This window comes from Hyperolius riggenbachi, chromosome 10 (assembly GCF_040937935.1).
Source record: "Hyperolius riggenbachi isolate aHypRig1 chromosome 10, aHypRig1.pri, whole genome shotgun sequence".
In the NCBI taxonomy this organism is placed as follows: domain Eukaryota; kingdom Metazoa; phylum Chordata; class Amphibia; order Anura; family Hyperoliidae; genus Hyperolius; species Hyperolius riggenbachi.
In genome coordinates, this window is record NC_090655.1 from 208150207 (window position 1) to 208162424 (window position 12218).

Here is a 12218-nt window from a genome sequence, read left to right on the forward strand (position 1 = left end):
GTGTGTGAGACACCCAAATATCCAGGGACGCTGGCATTAGCACACAGGACTCCAAATCCAAGCCCTAGCAGGAATTCCTAGCATGCTTGAAATATAAGACATCCACCGCATGTAAACCCTAGCAGCAGCCCACATGACACCAGCAAGGCACGCTCAATACAAAGCCTGGATACAGGAGAGCAGCAGTATAATGTGAGTTCTACAGTCCTGTATATGTGTCAGGCAATTTGTGTTTTTGTTGGAGCCAGCCCTCCTGATTGTGATATGCATCAGCAGCACTTCACATTTTCCCACAGCTTATCCTATCATAGCTCTAGGGAGCCTAACTGAGAGTTCTCTGCCTGCAAGAAATAGACTCTTACCCTCATGATCAGCAGAATCAATTTCTTGTAAGTGAGAGCCAACATCTGCAAACCACAAGCTCTGTGCAGGCTGCTTGTGTTTCAGCATGGCATGCAGAATATACCTTTTGTATAGGAAAACTACCAGTGTTTCCCCCAAAAATAAGACATCCTCTGAAAATAAACCCTAGCACATCTTTTGGAGCAAAAATGAATATAAGACAGTCATTATTTTTGGGGAAACACGGTAGATTGTAAACTATGATATAAAAGACTGTCGCTGAATAGTCGAGCAATCAATTGCTGCTGAACGTCTGAGCAACCAATTGAGACTAAGGGACTGACTGACATTGTTGAATGACACTGGGGCCAGCCAATGATATTATTAGGAGCAAGCAACCTGTTCTGGAGCAGCGGCTTATGCCGCTAGGTAATCACGCTTACGGGGGAGGAGATTTTAGCTTACATGGATGTTAATCACGCATGTCCCCGTGCCCTTGACGAGTACTGTGGTATGAAACGCTTAGGGAGGGGATTGGTGTGTGAAGGAGGAGCTACGAGCGAGCCATGAATGAGGGTGTACAGCGCACCACACCACAGGAGGTCTTGTTATTTACAAGGAGCGCTGATCCAAAAACGGTGTACGGGGGAGATCCTGGGCAAAACACTATGCTGTGAAACAAGCACCATACTTTTGAGTGTTTTTACCTTTTAAACAGATTTTATTAAACTTTATTGCACCATGAGAGGAAACGGAACCTTGCAGCAGCTGAGTGTTCCTCTGTAGTGGGGGAATACTCTAAGGTTGGGACCAGTAGCCGGATATCTTCTCTTCGGGAACTCTTGTGGATGAGAGCCACATACAGTGGATTGCAAAAGTATTCGGCCCCCTTTTTCCCACATTTTGTCACATTACTGCCACAAACATGGATCAATTTTATTGTAATTCCATGTGAAAGACCAATACAAAGTGGTGTACACGTGAGAAGTGGAACAAAAATCATACATTATTCCAAACTTTTTTTTTACAAATTAATAACTGCAAAGTGGGATGTGCGTAATTATTCAGCCCCCTGAGTCAATACTTTGTAGAACCACCTTTTGCTGCAATTACCGCTGCCAGTATTTTAGGGTATGTCTCTACCAGCTTTGCACATCTAGAGACTGAAATCCTTGCCCCTTCTTCTTTGCAAAACAGCTCCAGCTCAGTCAGATTAGATGGACAGCGTTTGTGAACAGTTTTCAGATCTTGCCACAGATTCTCGATTGGATTTAGATCTGGACTTTGACTGGGCCATTTTAACACATGGATATGTTTTGTTTTAAACCATTCCATTGTTGCCCTGGGTTTATGTTTAAAAGGAACCTTAACTGCCGTGGAAAAATAAATTCACTTACCTGGGGGCTTTCCCAAGCCTCCTGCAGCCGTCCTGTGCCCGCGCCGGTTCTTCGGTGCCCTCCGGTCTCCCTCCGCCGCTAAGTTTCGTTTTTGGACGACTGCCAGTCGTCCTCGGGCCTCTTCCGCATTCCTCGTCGTAAACTGCAATAAAGCGCGTCCGCATGACGCCAAACACGTCATGTGCATGACGCCAAACGCGTCATGCGGACGCGCTTTACTGCAGTTTACGACGAGGAATGCGGAAGTGGCCCAAGGACGACTGGCAGTCGTCCGAAAACGAAACTTAGCGGCGGAGGGAGACCGGAGGGCACCGAAGGACCGGCGCGGGCACAGGACGGCTGCAGGAGGCTTGGGAAAGCCCCCAGGTAAGTGAATTTATTTTTCCACGGCAGTTAAGGTTCCCTTTAAGGTTGTTGTCCTGCTGGAAGGTGAACCTCCGCCCCAGTCTCAAGTCTTTTGCAGACTCCAAGAGGATTTCTGCCAAGATTGCCCTGTATTTGGCTCCATCCATCTTCCTATCAACTTTGACCAGCTTCCCTGTCCCTGCTGAAGAGAAACAACCCCAGAGCATGATGCTGCCACCACCATATTTGACAGTCGGGATGGTGTTCTGAGTGATGTGCAGTGTTCGTTTTCTGCCACACATAGTGTTTTGCATTTTGGCCAAAAAGTTCCATTTTGGTCTCATCCGACCAGAGCACCTTCTTCCACATGTTTGCTGTGTCCCTCACATGGCTTGTGGCAAACTGTAAACGGGACTTCTTATGCTTTTCTGTTAACAATGGCTTTCTTCTTGTCACTCTTCCATAAGAGCCAACTTTGTGCAGTGCATTACTAATAGTTGTCCTATGGACAGATTCCCCCACCTGAGCTGTAGATCTCTGCAGCTCATCCAGAGTCACCATGGGCCTCTTGACTGCATTTCTGATTAGCGCTCTCCTTGTTCGGCCTGTGAGTTTAGGTGGACGGCCTTGTCTTGGTAGGTTTACAGTTGTGCCATACTCCTTCCATTTCTGAATGATCGCTTGAACAGTGCTCCATGGGATGTTCAAGGCTTTGGAAATCTTTTTGTAGCCTAAGCTAGAGTGACCAGACATCCCGGATTTCCCAGGATGCGTCCCGGATTCGGGGTCCGCTGTCCCAGGCAGCATGAGGTCCCGGGAAACGTCCTGCTTTTAGCTGCGGGACGTCCCGGCCTCGGGACTCTGGCCACTGTTACTGCATGAACTGGCAGCGACGTCTATAGACGCCGTGCCACTTCATTGCCCCCAGCCCTGCTCCAGCCTCCTTAGTCTTCCGTTGTTCCGACACCGGCAGGCGAGCAGGGCTACGGTAAGATGGCTGCCGAAGCCCTGTACTGGAGACTATTTGTGTCTCCAGTACAGGGCTTCGGGCGCCATCTTGCCGTAGCCCTGCTCTGCCTGTCAGCACGGGAGACTGTAGGAGGAGGAGCAAGACGGTTCCAGGAGCAGCGCTCCTGAGGCCGGCCAGGAGTGAGAGGAGACTTCTGCCAGGTGAGTAAATTCTTTTTTTTCCCAGGTGAAATGTGCCCCCATTGCATTTATTTTGTTCTGAAATGTGCCCCATTGCGTTTATTTTGTTCTGTAATGTGCCCACATTGCATTTATTTTGTGCTGTAATGTGCCTACATTGAGTTTATTTTGTGCTGAAATGTGCCCCATTGCGTTTATTTTGTGCTGAAATGTGCCCACATTGCGTTTATTTTGTGCTGAAATGTGCCCACATTGCATTTATTTTGTGCTGAAATGTGCCCACATTGCGTTTATTTTGTGCTGAAATGTACCCCATTGAGTTTATTTTGTGCTGAAATGTGCCCACTTTGCGTTTATTTTGTGCTGAAATGTGCCCACATTGCGTTTATTTTGTGCTGAAATGTGCCCACATTGTGTTTATTTTCTGGTGTCTGGGGTAACTGTTGCTGCATTTATTATTTAATGGTCATAGTTGGCTATGTTTGCTGCTTTGGGGTTACGGTATACTATTAAATAGCATCACACAGTTTCTGCACACCCATGATGCGAATCCGCGTTTGACCACATCATGGCGTAAACACTGCTTTCTTATGCCTCGCTGTTACATCATTATGTTAGCTCCGCGCGCGCCTCCCCCTCCCCCCTTGGAATCATGTATGATTTTCGTTCCACTTCTCACGTGTACACCACTTTGTATTGGTCTTTCATGCGGATTTCCAATAAAATTGATTTGTTTGAGGCAGTAATATGACAACATGTGGAAAACTTCAAGGGGGCCGAATACTTTTGCAACCCACTGTAGCCTGGGAAGACTGATTCCTGTAATTAAAGTGAACCTAAACTGAATCAAATAAAAAGTTTCCTGGGGCTTCTACCAGCCCCCTGCAGCTGCCCTGTGCCCGCTCCGTCACTCACCAATCCTTCGGTTCCCCACCGTGGCTCAGTTTTATTTTAGAGCAACTGGCCAGTCGATTGCCAGTGCACCTGAGTGGCCCTGGCTGCGCTCGCCTTCCTTCACACTACTGTTTCCGGGGAGCTTGCTGCACATGCGCAGTGCTAAAAAATCTCGTACTGCACATACACAAGAAGTTTCCGGTGACAGGAGCGTGAACGAGGACGCACATGGCCAAGGCAGCACAGGCACACTGGTCATCCACTGGCCAGTTGGTCTGAGATGAAACTGAGCCACGGTGGGAACCGGAGGATGTTGAGTGACGGAGCGGGGACACAGGGCAGCTGCAGGGGGCTGATAGAAGCCTCAGGAAAGTGAAGCTTTTTTTAATTTGATTTTGTTTAGGTTCACTTTAAGAGACAGAGGAGCTGGAGAGAAGCAACCAACAGATTGTGTTTATACCAGTGATATTCAACAGGTGTTCCGCTGCGTTTTGCTCTTTCTGCGGGACAAATTGGTCCCGCTTTCTCCTTCCGTGGGACACATTAGTCCCACTGATGCGACCGGCGTATTGATTCAATCCGCAGCGCATCACACCGCTCTCTTATAGGGCAGTTTTCGCGCCCTTCAGTGATGCGGCAGAGAGCAGCGTGGTGGAGAAGGAGGAGGCGGCGGTGAAGGAGATGGTGAGCTAACAGGAGACGGATCGAGGCAGTCACCAGGTGAGTATGTTTGGACTTTGTGGTGTCACTCAGCATGCACTGTAGGACTGCACGGAACTCCAGGGCCTGCTTTTAATTTCCCCACAGCCCACACGCTGACATTGTCTTGGAGACTGGAAGCCCCTATTCCTTCCTACATACTGAAAACTTCTATGCCTGGTTACCTATATTGGGGGTCCCTATTTCTGCCTGCATATACTGGGAACATCTATGCCTGATTACCTATACTGGGAATAATTGCCACATTGTATATGGGGGGTGATAAATGCATTTATGATGAGAGATGATTAGTGCATTTGCTATGGTAGTAGATTGGTGCATTTTATATTTTGAGTGATTTCCACATTGTATATGGGGGTGATTCATTAACCACTTAAGGACCGCCCCCAGCCGATGGGCGGCGGCAAAGTCCGGGCCCAAACGACCGCAATACGCCCATCGGCGGGGGCGGCTGCGGGAGTGGTTATGCGGCGATCGCGTCATTCGTGACGCGATCAGCCGCCGGGGACTGGCTCCGCCCACCGCTCATAGTAACCCACCGGCCGTTCGGAAGCGCCGGCGGGTTACTAGCACCCGGATCGCCGCACTTACATTGTATAATAGGCTTTGTAATGTATACAAAGCCTATTATACTGGCTGCCTCCTGCCCTGGTGGTCCCAGTGTCCGAGGGACCACCAGGGCAGGCTGCAGCCACCTTAGTCTGCACCCAAGCACACTGATTTCCCTCCCCCTGCCCCCTGATCGCCCACAGCACGCCTCAGGACCCCCCTGCCCACCCCCCAGACCACTGTTTGCACCCAGTCACCCCCCTAATCACCCATCAATCACTCCCTGACACTATCTGTCAACGCTATTTTTTTTTTATCCCCCCCCCCTGCCCACTGCCCCCTCCTGATCACCCCCCCACCCCTCAGATTCTCCCCAGACCCCCCCCCCCCAGACCCCTCCCCCCGTGTACTGTATGCATCTATCCCCCCTGATCACCTGTCAATCACCTGTCAATCACCCGTCAATCACCCCCTGTCTCTGCTACCCATCAATCAGCCCCTAACCTGCCCCTTGCGGGCAATCTGATCACCCACCCACACCAATAGATCGCCCGCAGATCCGTCATCAGATCACCTCCCAAATCCATTGTTTACATCTATTCTCTCCTCTAAACACCCACTAATTACCCATCAATCACCTATCAATCACCCCCTATCACCACCTGTCACTGTTACCCATCAGATTAGACCCTAATCTACCCCTTGCGGGCACCCAATCACCCGCCCACACGCTCAGATTGCCCTCAGACCCCTCTTTATCAATTCGCCAGTGCAATATTTACATCTGTTATTCCCTGTAATAACCCACTGACCACCTGTCAATCACCTATCAATCACCCCCTGTCACTGCCACCCATCAATCAGCCCCTAACCTGCCCCTTGCGGGCAATCTGATCACCCACCCACACCAATAGATCGCCCGCAGATCCGACATCAGATCACCTCCCAAATCCATTGTTTACATCTATTCTCTCCTCTAAACACCCACTAATTACCCATCAATCACCTATCAATCACCCCCTATCACCACCTGTCACTGTTACCCATCAGATTAGACCCTAATCTACCCCTTGCGGGCACCCAATCACCCGCCCACACGCTCAGATTGCCCTCAGACCCCCCTTTATCAATTCGCCAGTGCAATATTTACATCTGTTATTCCCTGTAATAACCCACTGATCACCTGTCAATCACCTATCAATCACCCCCTGTCACTGCCACCCATCAATCACCCCCTGTAACTGCCACCCATCAATCAGCCCCTAACCTGCCCCTTGCGGGCAATCTGATCACCCACCCACACCAATAGATCGCCCGCAGATCCGACATCAGATCACCTCCCAAGTGCAGTGTTTACATCTCTTCTCTCCTCTAAACACCCACTAATTACCCATCAATCACCCCCTATCACCACCTGTCACGGTTACCCATCAGATTAGACCCTAATCTGCCCCTTGCGGGCACCCAATCACCCGCCCACACCTCAGAACGTCCTCAGACCCCAGCCCTGATCACCTCGCTAGTGCATTGCTTGCATCTATTTCCCCCCTCTAATCACACCTTGAGACACCCATCAATCACCTCCTGTCACCCCCTAGCACACCTACCCATCAGATCAGGCCCTAATTTGCCCCGTGTGGGCTCCTGATCATTCGGCCAAACCCTCAGGTCCCCCTAAGACCCCCTTCCGATCACCTCCCCAGTGCATTGATTGCATCTATTTTCCCCTCTAACCGCCCCCTGAGACACCCATCAATCACCTCCTGTCACCCCCTAGCACTCCTATCCATCAGATCAGGCCCAAAACATCCTGTCATCTAAGAGGCCACCCTGCTTATGACCGGTTCCACAAAATTTGCCCCCTCATAGACCACCTGTCATCAAAATTTGCAGATGCTTATACCCCTGATCAGTCATTTTGAGAAATTTGGTTTCCAGACTACTCACAGTTTTGGGCCCGTAAAATGCCAGGGCAGTATAGGAACCCCACAAGTGACCCCATTTTAGAAAGAAGACACCCCAAGGTATTCTGTTAGGTGTATGATGAGTTCATAGAAGATTTTATTTTTTGTCACAAGTTAGCGGAAATTGATATGTATTGTTTTTTTTTTCACAAAGTGTCATTTTCCGCTAACTTGTGACAAAAAAAAAATCTTCTATAAACTCACCATACTCCTAACAGAATACCTTGGGGTGTCTTCTTTCTAAAATGGGGTCACTTGTGGGGTTCCTATACTGCCCTGGCATTTAAGGGGCCCTAAACCGTGAGCAGTAGTCTAGAATCCAAAGGCCTCAAAATGACCTGTGAATAGGACGTTAGGCCCCTTAGCGCACCTAGGTTGCAAAAAAGTGTCACACATGTGGTATCGCCGTACTCAGAAGAAGTAGTATATTGTATTTTGGGGTGTATTTTTATACATACCCATGCTGGGTGGGAGAAATCTCTCTGTAAAAGGACAATTGTGTGTAAAAAAAATCAAACAATTGTCATTTACAGAGATATTTCTCCCACCCAGCATGGGTATGTGTAAAAATACACCCCAAAACACATTATACTACTCCTGAGTACGGCGGTACCACATGTGTGGCACTTTTTTGCACCCTAAGTGCGCTAAGAGGCCCAAAGTCCAATGAGTACCTTTAGGATTTCACAGGTCATTTTGCGACATTTGGTTTCAAGACTACTCCTCACGGTTTAGGGCCCCTAAAATGCCAGGGCAGTATAGGAACCCCACAAATGACCCCATTTTAGAAAGAAGACACCCCAAGGTATTCCATTAGGAGTATGGTGAGTTCATAGAAGATTTTATTTTTTGTCACAAGTTAGCGGAAAATGACACTTTGTGAAAAAAAACAATTAAAATCAATTTCCGCTAACTTGTGACAAAAAAATAAAATCTTCTATGAACTCACCATCCTCCTAACGGAATACCTTGGGGTGTCTTCTTTCTAAAATGGGGTAATTTGTGGGGTTCCTATACTGTCCTGGCATTTTAGGGGCCCTAAACCGTGAGGAGTAGTCTTGAAACAAAATTTCTCAAAATGACCTGTGAAATCCTAAAGGTACTCATTGAACTTTGGGCCCCTTAGCGCAGTTAGGGTGCAAAAAAGTGCCACACATGTGGTATCGCCGTACTCAGGAGAAGTAGTATAATGTGTTTTGGGGTGTATTTTTCCACATACCCATGCTGAGTGGCAGAAATATCTCTATAAATAGACAATTGTGTGTAAAAAAAATAAAACAATTGTCATTTATGGAGATATTTCTCCCACCCAGCATGGGTATGTGTAAAAATACACCCCAAAACACATTATACTACTTCTCCTGAGTACGGCAATACCACATGTGTGGCACTTTTTTGCAGCCTAACTGCGCTAAGGGGCCAAAAGTCCAATGAGCATCTTTAGGCTTTACAGGGGTGCTTACAATTAGGCACCCCCCAAAATGCCAGGACAGTGAACACACCCCACAAATGACCCCATTTTGGAAAGTAGACACTTCAAGGTATTCAGAGAGGAGCATAGTGAGTCCGTGGCAGATTTCATTTTTTTTTGTTGCAAGTTAGAAGAAATGGAAACTTTTTTTTTTTTCTTTTTTTTGTCAGAAAGTGTCATTTTCCGCTAACTTGTGACAAAAAATAAAATCTTCTATGAACTCACCATGCCTCTCACTGAATACTTTGGGATGTCTTCTTTCCAAAATGGGGTCATTTGGGGGGTATTTGTACTATCCTGGAATTTTAGCCCCTCATGAAACCTGACAGGTGCGCAGAAAAGTCAGAGATGCTTGAAAATGGGAAAATTCACTTTTGGCACCATAGTTTGTAAACGCTATAACTTTTACCCAAACCAATAAATATACACTGAATGGGTTTTTTTTTATCAAAAACATGTTTGTCCACATTTTTCGCGCTGCATGTATACAGAAATTTTACTTTATTTGAAAAATGTCAGCACAGAAAGTTAAAAAAATCATTTTTTTGCCAAAATTCATGTCTTTTTTGATGAATATAATAAAAAGTAAAAATCGCAGGAGCAATCAAATAGCATCAAAAGAAAGCTTTATTAGTGACAAGAAAAGGAGGTAAAATTCATTTAGGTGGTAGGTTGTATGACCGAGCAATAAACCGTGAAAGCTGCAGTGGTCTGAATGGAAAAAAAGTGCCTGGTCCTTAAGGGGTAGAAAGACTGTGGTCCTGAAGTGGTTAATCACCCCCATATAAATGCATTCATTTATTATGTGAGATGATTACTGCATTTGCTAAGGTAGTAGATTGGTGCATTTTATATGTTGGATGATTGCCATATTGTATACGGGGATGATTAATGCATTTATTATGTGAGAGGATTACTGCATTTGCTATGGTAGTAGATTGGTGCAATTTCTATATGGGGGGATTGGCGCTGGCGATGTTTCTCGGAATCATTTTCATGCAGGGGTTCCCTGAGATTTGAAAACATTTTTAAGGGTTCCTGGGCCCAAAAAAGGTTGAGAAAAGCTGGTTTATACGATACAGTGGAGATGATACTGAGAACAGTTGATTGTGAATTGAGAACTGTGAGCAAACAATATTATATTTGGTTCTGGAAGTAACGCTGCAATATTACGTGTGGTTCTGGAGGTAACATTGCAATATTACGTGTGGTTCTGGAGGTAACGCTGCAGTATTACGTGTGGTTCTGGAGGTAATGTTGCAATATAACGTGTGGTTCTGGGGGTAACACTGCAATATTACGTGTGGTTCTGAAGGTAACGCTGCAATATTAGGCGTGGTTCTGGAGGTAACACTGCAATATTACGTGTGGTTCTGAAGGTAACGCTGCAATATTAGGCGTGGTTCTGGAGGTAACACTGCAATATTACGTGTGGTTCTGGAGGTAACGTTGCAATATTACGTGTGGTTCTGGAAGTAACGTTGCAATATTACGTGTGGTGCTGGAGGTAACGCTGCAATATTATGTGTGGTTCTGGAGGTAATGTTGCCATATTACGTGTGGTTCTGAGGGTAACACTGCAATATTACGTGTGGTTCTGGAGGTAACGCTGCAATATTACGCGTGGTTCTGGAGGTAATGCTGCAATATTATGTGTGGTTCTGGAGGTAATGTTGCCATATTACGTGTGGTTCTGGGGGTAACCCTGCAATATTACGTGTGGTTCTGGAGGTAACACTGCAATATTACGTATGGTTCTGGAGGTAATGCTGCAATATTATGTGTGGTTCTGGAGGTAATGCTGCAATACTGCATGTGGTTCTTGAGGTAACGCTGCAATATTACGTGTGGTTCTGGAGGTAACGCTGCAATTTTACGTGTGGTTCTGGAGGTAACGCTGCAATTTTACGTGTAGTTCTGGAGGTAACGCTGCAATATTACGTGTGGTTCTGGAGGTAACGCTGCAATATTACGTGTGGTTCTGGAAGTAACGTTGCAATATTACGTGTGGTTCTGGAGGTAACGCTGCAATATTACGTGTCGTTCTGGAGATAACGCTGCAATATTACGTGTGGTTCTGGAGATAACGCTGCAATATTACGTGTGTTTCTGGAAGTAACGCTGCAATATTACATGTGGTTCTGGAGGTAACGCTGCAATATTACGTGTAGTTCTGGAGGTAACGCTGCAATATTACGGATGGTTCTGGAGGTAACACTGCAGTATTACGTGTAGTTTTGTGAATGTATAGGCGTTTCAGGGTCACTTAATAATGTTTGGTGACAAAACGTGGGACTGTTATTTTACAGTTGGCTCCTCCCACACATGTCATGAATATACCTATTTATCAGCAGTTTGCAAAAGTAGGGGTGTGGCTTAAAGCCTTGCAGTGGGCATGACTTAGGCGTCCCTCTTTCTCATCTTCAAAAGTTGGGAGGTATAGCAATGGAGCATCAACCTGTGGTGTATACAGTATTCCACAAATCTGCTCACAGGAAACCAGAAGTTACATGTGTATTGTGGGATACTCACAGGGGCGTAGGAATAGGCCCTGCAGCCCCTGCGCCCGCGGGGGGGCCCGGCCCCCCCCCTGGGGCCCGCTCGGGGCCGTTTTGTGGGTGCTGGAGGGGTGGCAGCATGAGGGGAAAGCCTTGCCCACAGTCGGCGGGGAGAGGGGTAGTTCCCCCCTCTCCCTCACCTCGGGGCTCTCCCCTCTGCGCTCCCCTCCAGCTCGTAAGTGTCTGTGGGGCTGTGGTGGGCAGCGAGCGGCGGGCAGATACATACCTGCTTCCGTGCGTTCCATCGGAGACTTCTCCCTCTAGCGGCTGACGTCACTTCCGGAAGTGACGTCAGCCGCTAGAGGGAGAAGTCTCCGATGGAACGCACGGAAGCAGGTATGTATCTGCCCGCCGCTCGCTGCCCACCACAGCCCCACAGACACTTACGAGCTGGAGGGGAGCGCAGAGGGGAGAGCCCCGAGGTGAGGGAGAGGGGGGAACTACCCCTCTCCCCGCCGACTGTGGGCAAGGCTTTCCCCTCATGCTGCCACCCCTCCAGCACCCACAAAACGGCCGCGAGCGGGCCCCGGGGGGGGGGAAGGGCCCGCTCAGAAAATCTGCAGGGGGGCTCGGTGGGGCCTAGTTACGCCCCTGGATACTCAGGCAAGTGGGTGAGGTTGGAGTGGAGGGGCAGCAGCTCCAAACAGCTAACAGCTGTCTTGCTGATAAACAATGCTTGCTTGCAGCTTTTGCCAATTTGGGCAGGAAGGGCAAAGATGGCATTATTATTTGTATTATTTATATAGCACCAACATCTTCCACAGTGCTGTACAGAGTAAATTGTAAAAAACAAAAATCAGTTTGGCACTGCAGCTCATGCATCAATAAA